The sequence below is a fragment of the Rana temporaria genome, chromosome 10 (genome assembly GCF_905171775.1).
Source record: "Rana temporaria chromosome 10, aRanTem1.1, whole genome shotgun sequence".
NCBI lineage: Eukaryota > Metazoa > Chordata > Amphibia > Anura > Ranidae > Rana > Rana temporaria.
The window spans coordinates 104,236,904-104,251,758 of record NC_053498.1 but is presented as its reverse complement, the minus strand read 5'-3'; the positions used below and the strand labels follow the sequence as shown (position 1 = coordinate 104,251,758).

Here is a 14,855-nt window from a genome sequence, read left to right as displayed (position 1 = left end):
CCGATCACCGATGACTGTCCCTGTATCCTCCTCCACGAACGAGTCACATGACACCGGGGAGGGAAAATAGCTAATTGGGCCCAATTTGGGTGTACTCACGTTTGTTGCCAGCGGTTTAGACATTAATGGCTGTGTGTTGAGATATTTTGAGGGGACAGCAAATTTACACTGTAATACAAGCTGTACACTTACTACTTTACATTGTAGCAAAGTGTAATTTCTTCAGTGTTGCCACATGAAAATATATAATAAAATATTTACAAAAATGTGAGGGGTGTACTCACTTTTGTGAGACACTGTATATAGTTTATAGTCGCATTAGAAAGCTGCTTTACATTAAATGCTGTTGTTTTTCCAACACTTTAATGGCCTACATTGGCAAGGTGATAGGGTCTCTATACCATAAGGGAGATTGTAAAAGGAGGAGTGAACTCTCTTCTTGGCTTTTACGCGCTGCAGCAAGGGTAGGAGTTGCGACTCTTGAAGGAACCTTTTGCAGCTGGTGGTGTCTTCAAGAGATAAAAAGGAGCCAGTTCATGACTTGACCATGTGGTGCCCAGAAAAAAATGTAATATCTATTCTAGTTAGACTTTAAAGGAGAACTCCATTTGATATACAAATTGCTAGTAATTTTAAAACATGCCCCTAAATACCTCATGTTCACTGGCTATGGATTTTACTCCACACATTAACCACTAAAAGAAGTGTTTGGCTAAAAGCCTGTAAACGTGAACACAAGGCTGGCAGGCATTGCTTTATACTGCCAATCCTTCTCCCAGATACAGGTTTTAGAGACAAGTTGATTTTGTAACAAGCTGTGTAATATCTCAGGTATTCGGAACTGACCTCTGGGTGACTTTGCTAAAGATTTGTTGCTGTGGAAATTCGCAGAAACACAGACATGTTTCCAGTGCATGTTCATTGTATGAACCTTGGATCCATCAAGACAGTTGTACAGGCAAACTCAATAACCTGTTATATCTGCTAAGCATATCAATGCTGACATTATAGTTAAGCTGGCCATAGATGATTTGTTTTCTTTCGTTCAGCCAGTGGTCCAAACGAAGAAACAACAGATTCCCCTATCCACAAAAACGGAGTAGATTTTGAATCCCCCCTTAAGGGGCATCAGTTTCTTTTTCTTCTTATAAACGCCCCTGCATGTTAGCCAGGCACACATAGGTGTTTGGAGGCAGAAAAAAAAATCCCACTGCCAGTGCATCCAGGAGAAGCTCGAGTTTGGCAGGAAAAATGCTTTATGTGTGTAGGCGCATTTAAAGTGTTACTAAACCCAGTACCCTGCATTTACTATATCTGTCTCCCACAGTACACATAACATGGAAATGCAAGTATTTTAGTAAATATAAACTGCTAAATGCCTTTTCTGTTTAGCAGTATGCAGCAGTCTTGTGACTTCTATCAGTGTCTGTTAAAGCTTATAGGAAGTTTTCATTCTCCCCTGATTGTCTTATGAGGCTGCAGGACCCCTGACCCTCTGTTTAGTCAGTGTTGATTGGCCCTGTGTTGATTACATTCACTATCTCGGCAAAAAAAAAAAAAACTCTGTAGCCATACACACCAAACTGAAGATGTGCAGGTTGCCCCCATGGCTCTGTTCTATCAGCAGATGGATTGGGGACAGTGGAAGAAGGGGAGGATCATGAAAGACAGGATCAAACAGCCTTTTTACATAATGCAGAGGATTAACCCCTTAGGTTCCACAGTGAGTATAACAAGCATGCTTTAAGTTTACTGCATATACAGACTGATTTTACTGTTGTGGGTTTAGTAACACTTTAACCACTTCCTGCTCGGCCTATAGCAAAATGGTTCAGTTATCCTGACTGGATGTCATATGATGTCCAGCAGGATAACAGCCGCCGCACGCCCACCGACGGAGGCTATTTACTACGTGATCAGCCGTGTCTAATCACGGCTGATCACAGTGTAAACAGGAAGAGCCATTGATCAGCTTTTCCTCACACCCGTCTGACAGACGCGAGTAGAGGAGAGCCGATCAGTGGCTCTCCTGATGGGGGAGTCTGTGCTGATTGTTTATCAGCCCAGCCCCCTTTGGATGTCCACACTGGACTACGAGGGAAGGCGCCAGGACCACCAGGGAAGCATCTAACATGTGGATGGCCAGATAAGTCCCCCATGGCCATCCACATGTGCAAATGTATGCATAACATATGCCAATCAGTGCCCACAAATGGGCACTGACTGGCACCATTATGGCACAAAGAAAATTTGTGATGCCCAGCAATGCCACCCACCAGTGTCATCAGTGCCACCCACCAGTGTCCATCAGTTCCACCTATCAGTGCCCATCTGTGCCCACCTATCAGTGCCCTTCCGTGCCACCTATTAGTGCCACCCCTAAGTACCCATCAGTGCCACACATAAGCACCCATCAGTGCCACCAATGAGTGCTCATCAGTGCCGTCTATGAGTGCCCATCAGTGCCACCTATGAGTGTCCATCAGTGCCGCATACCAGTGCCACCTATCAGCAGTGTTGCTCATCTTACTTTAAAAAAGTAATTAGTTACAGTTACAAATTACTTCTCCGAAAAAGTAATTGTGTTAGTGACTCAGTTACTACATTGAAAAAGTAATTAGTTACTCAGCAAAGTAACTGTGACTTTTTTTTTAAGATTCTACAATGCAATTACGTTCAGTACTACTGAGAGGATCATTTAGGCTCTATGAGATAACAAACGCAGAAAACACAGGTCTAGGTTTTTGCTAGGATCAACATATATTTTTTTCACATTTCAAACGGATATAAAAATGCTTTTAATGGCATAATTATTAGACCAAAAGGTGCAAATAAATGTTAATTCGCACATGTGCAAATCAATGCTGTGCCTTTACCTTAAAGCAGCCTATTTAAATAGACTACCGAAGCGCCACCACAACAAAACTAAAAATGTGATTCCAGCACCGGTTCCCGGACTAGGAGACGCCTGTCGGGCGGAGATTGCTGATCAGTGTGGCCCCCATATGATCAGTACAATACAGGAGCCCCCATATGATCAGTACAGTACAAGGGCCCCCATATGATCAGTACAGTACAGTACAGGGGCCCCCATATGATCAGTATGGCCCCACATATGATCAGTACAAGGGCCCAGCATATGATCAGTGTGGCCCCCATATGATCAGTACAAGGGCCCAGCATATGATCAGTGTGGCCCCCATATGATCAGTACAAGGGACCAGCATATGATCAGTGTGGCCCCCATATGATCAGTGTGGCCCCTGGCCCCTCCCCCCCCCACACACACACACACATGTGACCAGACAATGGTCTCCCCCTCACCCAGCAGAGTCCCGATCCCCCCCTCGTTCCTCCGCTCATAACTGTCCACTATGGAGGCCAGGACCACCGGATGAACCTTCACCACCGGGCTGTTCAGAAGCACCGGAGCCCCGGAACTCATCCCCGGAGCCGCCATCGCTGTGTGCTGAGAGAGGAGAGGAGGGGCGGGGCCGGGACACGTCATACAACACGCCGGAACGGGGATTGGACGGAAGGAGGAGGCTGCGCGCGTCGCTCTGTGTCAGCCCTGAGCTGTGATTGGCTATTCCTCGTGTAATTGCGGTAACGCCGCCCAAGTAATGGGAACGGCGTTACCATGCGGGGAAGAGTAATCAGTTTGATTACTCTTTACCCTCAAAAGTGGCTGCGTTAGGTAACGGCGTTTATTTTAACGATGTTACTTACAACAATGCCTATCAGTGCCCATCAATGCTGCCTATCATTGCCCATCATTAGTGCCCATCAGTGCCACCTCATTGGTGCCACTTCATCTGTGCCCATCAGTGCCGCCTTATCAGTGCCCATCAGTGCAGCCATATCAGTACCCATCATTGAAGAAGAAAAAGTACTTATTTACAAAAAGAAATTACAGAAACAAAGAAAACGTTTTTTTTTTTTTTTCCGTATTTTTTTATTTGTTGCGCAAAAAATAAAAATCACAGAGATGATCAAATACCACCAAAATAAAGCTCAATTTGTGGGAACAAAATGATAAAAAAATTGTTTGGGTACAGTGTAGCATGACCGCGAAATTGTCATTCAGATTGCGACAGTGCTGATAGCGGAAAATTGGCTTGGGCAGGAAGGTGTATAAGTGCCTGGTATTGAAGTGGTTAAACAAGCATTAACGCTTCATTCTGGCTAATGAAATAAATTATTTCACAAGTGCTTGACATGCCTAAGCATGTTACACACAAGCTTCAATCGGTTTTACTGCCAAAACCCTGCTGCCAGGAGGAAAGGTGTCTAGAGCTGGGCAAATGCCCTTTGTGCATGAGAGGCCCTAAAGCTAAAGTTTAATCTGCTTATATTTTGTCTTCCCTGGTTCTTGTTTTTTTAACCTCACCCATGCTAATTAAATGTAATTATTAATACATTTGAAAAAAAACATTTGTGACATCATTACTAGGTCTTTTCTTCACTGTGCAATAGAGTATATGTGGAAGCCGCACTGTCCTGTCAAAGTCCCTCTGTATAGTGCTGTTCTAATTGTAGTCTTTGAGACCGTGCATATTGGAGCATACTGGGCCAGATTCAGGAATAATTACGGCGGCGTAACGTATCCCCTTTAAGTTACGCCGCCGCAAGTTTTTGGCGTAAGTGCCTGATTCACAAAGCACTTGCCTGTAAACTTGCGGCGGCGTAACGTAAATCTGTCCGGCGCAAGCCCACCTAATTCAAATGGGGCGTGTGCCATTTAAATTAGGCGCGCTCCCGCGCCGAACATTCTGCGCATTCTGCGCATGCTCCGTGTGAAAATTTCCCGCCGTGCTTTGCGCGAAATTACGGCGACGTGCGTAACGTACATTCGTATTGCCGGACGTCTTACGCAAAAAAAAAAATTAAAATTCGATGCGGGAACGACGGCCATACTTTAACATGGATGGTGATTTTACACCATCTAAATAGCACTCTTAACTTTACGACGCGAAAAACCGACTAGCGACGACGTAAGAGATTGCTACGAACGCGCGTATCTTTGTGGATCGCCGTAATCAGCTAATTTGCATACCCGACGCTGGAAAACGACGCAAACTCCACCCAGCGGCCGCCGGAAAATTATACCTAAGATCCGAAGGAGTAAGAAGCCGTACGCCTGTCGGATATTAGCCAAAAGCCGTTGTATCTTTGTTTGTGAATGACAAATAAAGATACGACGCAGCAAATTTGAAAGTACGCTGGAGTATCAGCAGATACTCCGGCGTACTTTTTCTGTGAATTTGGCCCACTGTGTATAGTAATGGATACATTTAGGTCAGGTATGCATGGAGACAGCCCATTCTCCCTTAAAGGTGTAGCGCATTACACGTTGGAGCCGCTGGTGAACTGGCATCCCCCACCCTGCACAGGCATGCAGAAGTTTCACAGGCTCCCAAAGTTAGAAAACAGTCCAGTGCTTGTTTGCTTGTTTTTGTATTTTTTTTAAACTTGGATAGGGAATAGGGGTATTAGCTTTAGAGAACTCTTCAGGGACAACTCTTCTATATACAGTCTGTATACACTCAGTACACTTGCTTGCAGAAATCCTAGCTGGTGTACTGATAGTTAATCTGACAAAAAGGCAACAATCAGATTTTGAAACAAAATCCCTTTACAGGCAGGGCCCCTGGGTTGTGTAGCTAAATACAGTATCCAGCTTACATACCTGTGTCTACTGATCCTAGCACCACCTCTTCAGGTACTGCCAGCCCACCTGGCTGCAGCTGCCTGTTTCACTAGCCCACTTTACTACTTCTCCACAGTCCTACCAGACTGCACACTCACCAGCCACCCGGCTGACTACACCTGGAGGTCTCCTAGACGTGCTGTCTCTCTGCTCTCCTCACACCTGCTCCCGTGCATCCAGGACAGGATTACTCTGTGTATTGTTATAGGATACCTCCAGCACCCAAGCCCCAGGCCCAAATTCACCCCCCCCCCCCCAGACTAGTGGGTACACTCAAGGGCCATCGACAACCTCCTCAGCACTTTTTCTCCATCTTCCATCTGACTGCCCCTGCTGGCATGACCCCAGAGTATTTAAGGAGGTACCCACCTCCTGCCAGCCCACTTGCTGAAGATTGACTGGGGCCCTCCTAAATACTCCAAGCAGCTCCTCCTAACCTTTAACCCATTCTTCTGGAAGCTTCGCCAAGGTTCCAGCAAGTAGGGGGAGGTATCAGAGTTGCTGCTTGATGAGTCATCCAGCCTCCCTGAATCACTCAGCCCTGACCTAGATTCAACCCAGCCTGGCTATCAGCCAGGCCAAATTTACCTACACTGCAGCTTACAAAAATGATCTACAACTAGCACACTAAGCTAGAGGGTGCTAGAAAGGCACAGGGACACACCAGAGTCCAGGAAAGCACTATGATAGCTGAAGGATCCAATTTTAGTAAGCTGAAAAAATGACAACCTTTAGTGCAGGATCAGCAGCCTTGCATTGTACAAGGGCCCAACCACAACCCAGGATGCTGGACAGTGCTGAAAAGCACCAACTACCGGGTGATAGAGGGGTAAGGTAAGTATATCACCTAATGCCATCAGCTCCTTGGCTACAGGAGAAATTAACCTTTTCAAGCACAGAGGGATTCGTTGCACAGGTAACATTTGTTTCTTGATAAACAGAAAAGACAACAAACTCCTGCGCATGAGTGGATTGTCCAACAATAAATCAATGTTCCGCATGGAAATTTCCACAAATGTCAAAAATGGTAACAGTGGCCTTGCTGCCCTTCATGGATGGTGAATATCCTAGCAGAGAACAAAAAAGAAGAAAAAGAAAGGCGCACCAGCCTAGTGTGTTACCGTTGACAATTTATTAATTAAAAAAGGTAATAAAAAACTACTCACAAGAGAAATGGTAAAATAGGCTCGTCAACAACGATGTGATGGATACCCCTGAACCACACTCCAGAATAGGGGGATAGAGGTGTGTCACTGCCGGCTGACGCGTTTCGAGGGGACAAGGACCTCTATATCAGAGCCCAGCAGTGCAGACCCTTCCACAGTCACCCCCTATAAATACATGCACATGTGCACACCCACCGCAAGCCACAGGGGACCTCCCAGGGGCCGTCCAGACTCCTCCCAACAGATGATGGGCAGTCCCGGATACTACACACGAATCGAGAAATGAAAATAATAACAGCCAACTGAATGAATGAAAAGAAAAATGGAAAAGAAAAAACTAGGATGATATAAAACCATGATAGGAATACTATATAAAAAGATGCACTGTGGATCCAGTAGTGGGAACAACAGCAATGTCCTCTGTAGTGATCTAGTCTATTTTGCCATTTACACACCTATGTACAAGTTCATATGGAGGAGATCACTACAGGGGACATTGCTGTTGTTCCCACTACTGGATCCACAGTGCATCTTTTTATATAGTATTCCTATCATGGTTTTATATCATCCTAGTTTTTTCTTTTCCATTTTTCTTTTCATTCATTCAGTTGTCTGTTATTATTTTCATTTCTCGATTCGTGTGTAGTATCCGGGACTGCCCATCATCTGTTGGGAGGAGTCTGGACGGCCCCTGGAAGGTCCCCTGTGGCTTGCGGTGGGTGTGGTTTGTGCACATGTGCATGTATTTATAGGGGGTGACTGTGGAAGGGTCTGCACTGCTGGGCTCTGATGAAGAGGTCCTTGTCACCTCGAAACACGTCAGCCGGCAGTGACACACCTCTATCCCCCTATTCTGGAGTGTGGTTCGAGGGGTATCCATCACATCGTTGTTGACAAGCCTATTTTACCATTTCTCTTGTGAGTCGTTTTTTATTTCCTTTTTTAATAATAAATTGTCAACGGTAACACACTAGGCTGGTGCGCCTTTCTTTTTCTTCTTTTTTGTTAACATTTGTTTCTTCCCTGCAGTTCAGCTTTAACTTTGTTCCTAATTCTCTCTGTAAGATGCAAAACACTGTCCCCTGTGCCATAAAAATGAGGAGAGGGGGGGTGTTTTGTATTCCTAACATACTTCGTATTCTTGGTTGACAATGCTGTGTCTCCATTGCTTCTCGGCCTTTTGGCTAAGATCAAGTGTAGTATCTGTTCTTATCAGTTGCCAGAGGAGGCGCTGTAGCTTATTCCAAGTGTGGGGAGGGCGCAGACAAATCCAATGGCGTAATTGCAGCTGGAAGAATGGTCTCGGCAGTGTCAGTGTCTGGACGCCCATAGTCGACGTCAGCGGGCTGAGTCTGAGCCGACCTGAAGGGTGTTCCTGGTGAGGATGGGTGGCTGCACTGGGTCTGGTCTTTTTGCCGAGTCTAATGCCGCGTACACACGATCGGTTAAACCGATGAGAATGGTCTGATTGACCGCTTTCATCGGTCAAAACCGATCGTGTGTGGGCGCCATCGGTTAGTTAACCATCGGTTAAAAAAAAGGCAACTTGTTTTAAAATTAACCGATGGATTCCTAACCGATAGGACAAAACCGATCGTTAGTAGGCACAACCATCGGTTAAAAATCCATGCATGCTCAGAATCAAGTCGACGCATGCTTGGAAGCATTGAACTTCGTTCTTTTCAGCACGTCGTTGTGTTTTACGTCACCGTGTTCTGACACGATCGTTTTTTTAACTGATGGTGTGTAGGGGCGACGGACCATCAGTCAACTTCAGAGGTTAACCGATGAAAACGGTCCATCGGTCCGTTCTCATCAGATGGACTGATCGTGTGTACGCGGCATTAGTCCGGCCTTCTGGCTGGCCGGTGTAAGTGCTGTCCCTGTCAGCGATCTGGTAGGAGGAGCTGGTACTGCCCTGGAAGATGAGACGGGGTAAGACCATGCAAATCCGCCGGGTTGATGGGGGCCTGGAAGGGTTAGTACTGGTGGAGGCTGCTATCTGGAGGGCAGCTCTCCCTACGAAAACCTTGAAGGGCTCTCGATCTGGCAGGGGTGGAGGGCTGCACTGGCCGGTCGGGGGGTTGGATTTGGGACTTTGAAAGCCTATGGTGCATGTGCCCCTGGAGTGGCAGTCCAGGGGTACCGGAATAATCACTGTAAGTGAGGGTCTCTTTGATTTCACGGTACCACAGTCACTGCACCAATACATGCTTTTTTAAGCACCTGCCTCCTGGGCCGGGCTATTTGGCTAGGTCCGGAGGAATTTTTTATTCCTGGCCAGAGGGCCTGGTCATTGAATTGCACAATGGCCACTTCTTCACTCTCCTCTCCACTATCCCTTTCCCCCACTTTATTTAATTTATTGCCTTTGTTTGTCACGTTTTTGTATTTTTATGTTTGGTACACGTTTTTGCACGGTGTGATGAGTAGGGTACTGGTCCCAGGGCCGGTCCTGAAAGTCTTGGGAGGGGGTGGACATTGCCTTCTGGCTTAGTTCGCCCTCTTTCATGGGGTCTCCCTTCGGGGGAGCCTCACCGAGTACTTGGGTGGGTCTGTTTCGGCAGACCCTCCAGAGAAAGGGGTCTGTCTGGCTTTGGCTGAACAGACCATAGTGTAAGTACCTTGTTCCCTGTCAGGAGCCTTACGCCCCGGGGGATTCAGGGCAGGGCCCTCTGATTTTAGAGGGCCAAGTGTACCCGCTGCACGTTTTTATGTTGTGCACATTTTTTAAACACCGGGTGAAGTTTTTTTGAGTGTGTTACACACACCATGGGCTTTCAATAAAAAAAAAAAAAAAATGCTGTGTCTCCATTGATACAGTACAGTAAATAAGCGTTGTAACCCTGTTACAGGACGTGTGTAACTGGCAGGATCACCAGCTGAAAATAAAGGAAAAAAAGACTGGAAAAGAGAAAACTAATACAACCAGCACTTTTAATGACCGGTAAGCTGAATGTTATTAAATTTTTGTTTTTATTTTATGTACACTTTAAGTATAATCAAGAAAATAAAGTATGTACAACTGCACTTTACTGTAGATCGTGAGTAGAGAATTGAAGAAAAGTTTTAATTCGGTACTACTGAGATGTCACTGAAAAAGGGAATGTTCTGCTGCTATAAAAGAAAAGTCTGAGCTTTGATCCAATTCAAACATGAACAAACTTTTCCTATTCATACCCAACTATGAGCTGTCCTCTTTGCACGCTGATTGCAATGCAGAGCAAGGAACCACAGGCAGATGTTCAAACAGCAGTGAGCATTAGCCCCAAACGCGGTAACTTCTGCAGCGCCTCATGTATAAACCAGGCTTATCCTCTCTTTTGTTATATTGTGTGCCTCTGTGAAGAGAACAGACACAGGGGGCACTTTGAATGATGACATGAGCCCCATGGCGATTAACCTCCATCATTTAATAGGTCAAGAATGAATTCACGCGTCCCAGCTGTGTAACTTCGAACAGTACAAGCGATTCCGTAGCCACACTTCTTTATTACCATAAAACCTTGGACTCCGCTGTCCACCCTTCAGCTGTCATTGAACAGCAACTGACGAACAACAACGGGGTGACTAAGCAGAGTGTGGATTAAAGGAGATGTACAACAACATTCAGAACATGGTTTATCAACCTTATTATATTATGGGCTGCTTTATAATGGCCAATGTTTACCAAGTACCACCTGGTGTGTGGCATTTTATTTTGCGTACTCCAGAAGCTGCACACTTAAAGTGAATTTGAACTCAAAAAGTGAATATCTGCTTTGTTATAGTGGGCATATAGAACTTTTATTTGTGCCCAAGGCCCCTTTCACACAGGGCAGTGGAGGTGCGGTGGCGGTATAGTGCCGCTAAAAATAGCGGCTCTATACTGTTGGAATTGCCGCGGGATGCCGCGGTATTAACCCCTGCTAGCAGCCGAAAAGGGTTAATAATGCCCGCAATGCGCCTCTGCAGAGGCGCATTGCGGGCGGTATTACCGCGGTTTCCCATTTTTTTAAATGGAAAGGAGCAGTGATATTTTTAGCGCTATACCGCATCAAAAACTCCTCAGTGTGAAAGGGGCCTAAGCAATACTTTGAAAAATGTAACTGTTTAATTTCTCCTTAAAAAAATAGCATCCGCAGTGTGAGTTTTAAGGCACTCCTGTCTCTGACTGCTAGTATCAGATAATTTAAAGGAGGATATAGCATGTCCCTGCTGGAGGCTCTGACATAAAACACAAAACTCGCCTCCTCCACACAGAGACATGCTTCAGAACAAGGCATGGTAAGTCAGTGTAACCTGGACTGTAGCTGATAACTGCTTTGGAACTTCTTGACCAGTTTCAGCCTGCGCTATAGCAGAAATACAGCTATAGTGGGGGCTTACTTTGCTGGGAGGGCGTACATGGATGTCCTCCTGTGAACGCCCTGCCTGCTCACCCACTGCAGCACACTCTGTGATCACCAATCACAGATTGGGGTAAAGGTCCAATTACAGCGGCCCTTTACCACGTGATCAGCTTTGTCCAATGTCAGCCGATCACAGATGTAAACACAAGCCTGTTACCGCCTTTTCTTTCCTCACAGCCGATAACTGGCTTGTGTTAAAGGGACAACAGCGCTGAAAATCAGGACTCTGATTATCAGTGCAGTCCAACAGTGCCCACCAGTGCTGCCAATAAGTGCTCAACAGTGCTGCCAATCAGTGCTCATCATTTAGTACCGCCTATCAATGCTGCCTATCAGTGCTACCTACCAGTGCCCTTCAGTGCCACCTATCAGAGCCCATCAGTGCAGCCTCATCAGCGCACATCAGTTAAGGACATTATGGTGGACACTTCGGACAATTTTAACACATTTTTGGGGCCATTGTCATTTTCACAGCAAAAAATGCATTAAAAATGCATTGTTTACTGTGAAAATGACAATTGCAGTTTGGGAGTTAACCACAAGGGGGCGCTGAAGGGGTTAAGTGTGACCTCATATGTGTTTCTAACTGTAGGGGGGTGTGGCTGTAGGTTTGACGTCATTGATTGGGTTTCCCTATATCAGGGAACACACGATCAATGACGGCGCCACAGTGAAGAACAGGGAAGCTGTGTTTAAACACGGCTCTCCCCGTTCTTCAACCCCTGGGGACCGATCGCGGGACTCCAGCGGCGATCGGGTCCGATGGTCCTGGAGCTTCAGACCGGGTCGCGTGCATGCACCGGCTGGGCTTAAAGGGCCACGTACAGGTACGTGGATGTGCCCAGCCCTGCCATTCTGCCGACGTATATCGGCATGGAGGGGTCCTTAAGTGGTTAATAATGTTTAAAAGGGGTTGTAAAGGTAAAAAAAATTTGCTTTTAAATGTCCTTATTTCTTCTGAGAAATCCTCACTTCCTGTTCTTCTGCCTGTAACTCCACACAGTAATGCTAGGCTTTCTCCCTGGTGTGGAGTGTCGTGCTCGCCCCCTCCCTTGAGGGGGCGAGCAGGAGAGTCAAGACACTCTCTACGTTTCAGATAGAGAAAGGAGGGGGCGAGCACGACACTCCACACCAGGGAGAAAGCCTTGCATTACTGTGTGGAGTTACAGACAGAAGAACAGGAAGTGAGGTGCCAATCGCGTTGGCTCAACGCGATTGGCACTGCGCTGACAAGCCATTCACCTCTGCAGCTAGGGGTTCGGATCCCGGTCTCAGCTACATGTGAATTGAGTTTGGTGGTCTCAGCCCGGCTCCCGGTGGCTGTGCTATGCGAGGTAAGCCTGCGCTTTGTACGCCCACCCCTCTCCCACAAAAACCACCACACTTACACGCACTCGAAATTGGGTTAACATGCACGCACTTTGACCACGCGGTCTCTAAAAAGAGAGGTGAAGGACTAACGGGGCTGGTTGAGCAGGCTAATCCTCTCACTCCCTTATAGGGAGTCCCTCTGCCCCGTTGGGCTTCAAAGCGGTGCAGAGCAGGAGCAGGTAGGGCGGGCTGTGTGGGAGGACCCCCTCACACACCCACCATTGCCACCCGGGGCATGGAGAAAGGTGGCAGATTGCCTCTGGGGGAGGCCTGCCTACTCCCAACTCCTGCAGTACGGCTCCTCTCTCGAGTACACGCACAAAATACACTTAAAAAAACAAAAACAAAAAAATAATTACTGTGTGTCTAAAACTCCTCAGAACCAATCAGATTCATTTTAAAAACAAAACACTGCCCTGGATTTGTTTGTTTTTGTTCTGTGAGTCTTCCCGACTCACCTCTCACCCGGAACTTCATGTATGTACCTTTAAAACCGAAAGTGAAACTAGAGGCACATTATATGATAGATTCAATTAAATTTGTAATCATTTTTAAAAGGAATCAGTTAACTTTTATGTCTCTATACCCAATAAACAGTAATTTCAGCAAAAAAGTTTTTTTCCTTTAGTGACCCTTTAAGCTCAATTGCTAAATCAGTATTACTCACCTCCAACCATCTTACTTTAGTTTTGTAAGCGAGCAGTACACGAGCCAATAACAGAGATAGGCAGTAACTGTGTTCTTCAATGGACTCCAACAAAAAGATTTTATGGCAAGTACAAAAATGTTATTTTCTTTATTGTCCATTGAGGGACATAGGAATATTCAGACATTCCTAAACAGTTGGCATTTTCAAAAGCAGTCTAACCGAGGAATGGGTAATAGTCAATAGGAGATCTAACTACAAGATGTAGAGATCATACTACAAGAGTATGTGAAGAAATCAACTTCTGAACAAAGGCTACATGAAGAAGGACCAACCAATATGGAAGCCAACCAAGCATCCACATGAATGTGAGAGCCCTCATAGCCTAAATTCAAAATGGAAAGAAGGAAACGGAAACACTTAAGCAAAACAAATTGAGGGGTAGTATCTTGAGAGGGTAAGATAGTCAGCAACATCTATATAAAAGGCTAGGCAGGGATGAGGATAAATCGTAACAAATTTGGTGAAGAAGAACATCAGAACTAGAGTTATGGGTCCTTCCAACTGACGCCCACAAGTCAGTCGAGTAGTGGATCGTGGGTGCAGTGTCAGGCTCCTGCAGACATCTTCCTTGAGCTTTCTGCCTATACCTCCATATGCAGAGGCGTCCCTAGGGGGGGGGGCCAAAGGGGGCCCTGACCCCCCCCCCAACATCATGCTGTGCCCCACCATGTGCCCCCCCAAAAAAAAAAAAAAAATTTTTATTTTTTTTTGCAATTTTTGTATTTTGCTCCCCGAGAGGGAGAGCGTCCCCAGTCAGCTCTGCGGGGGATTCCTCCCCCTCCCTGTGCTTGCCGACACTGCATAATGCGAACGCTCACACAACCAGATATTCTAGCCTGGGCCGTGTTTAAGTGTGTGCACTGCAGACTGCAGTACACTGTAATCACTGAACTATATTATCTCCATCCCTTCTCTCCCCCCCCCATCTGTCTCCCTCCCCCTCTCCTGTTCTTTCAAAACATTCACAATTTACTTTCACTTTCAGTTAGGCAGATAATATATGGTGCAAATTTCTTTCCTGCATCCACAGATTGCAGGAAAGAAACTTGCATGATTCCCCCATCAACACAGACACTGCTGACGGGAATATCCCTCCTGCCCAGCAATTGTATTCTCCCGACAAACAGTGATTATCACTAGTGACTATACAGCAACCACTAGTGATAATTATAAGAGAATATGCTCATTAATGGTTCAAATCTCAGCCAGTTTCTGCTGAACCAGCTGAGATTTAAACTGTCTATGGCTGGTCTTAGCTCTTAGGCAGCCCATACATTGATTAGCACTGTGGAGTGTCGGCTTCCTGGCGTGATCGGGCATGTGGGATTTCAAACACACCCGAGCCCATCTCTATTGGTTGTAGACAGTTGAGCTCCCTGCAGGTTGCTTAGCAGCAGTGGACCCTTCTCTGACATGCTGATCGGGATGCAATCCAGGTGATGCTCTTAGTCAAATCCTAGTCATAAATATCAGAGATTTTATTGATCAAAGCCCACACTTTACAGGCA

The 14,855-nt window shown here is 46.1% G+C and overlaps 1 pseudogene; it reads left to right on the top strand.

Annotated features, from left to right (window-relative positions):
* The first annotated feature begins 8,040 nt into the window (after positions 1 to 8,040).
* On the top strand, positions 8,041 to 8,151 carry LOC120916704 (annotated as a pseudogene).
* The last annotated feature ends 6,704 nt before the right edge of the window (positions 8,152 to 14,855 follow it).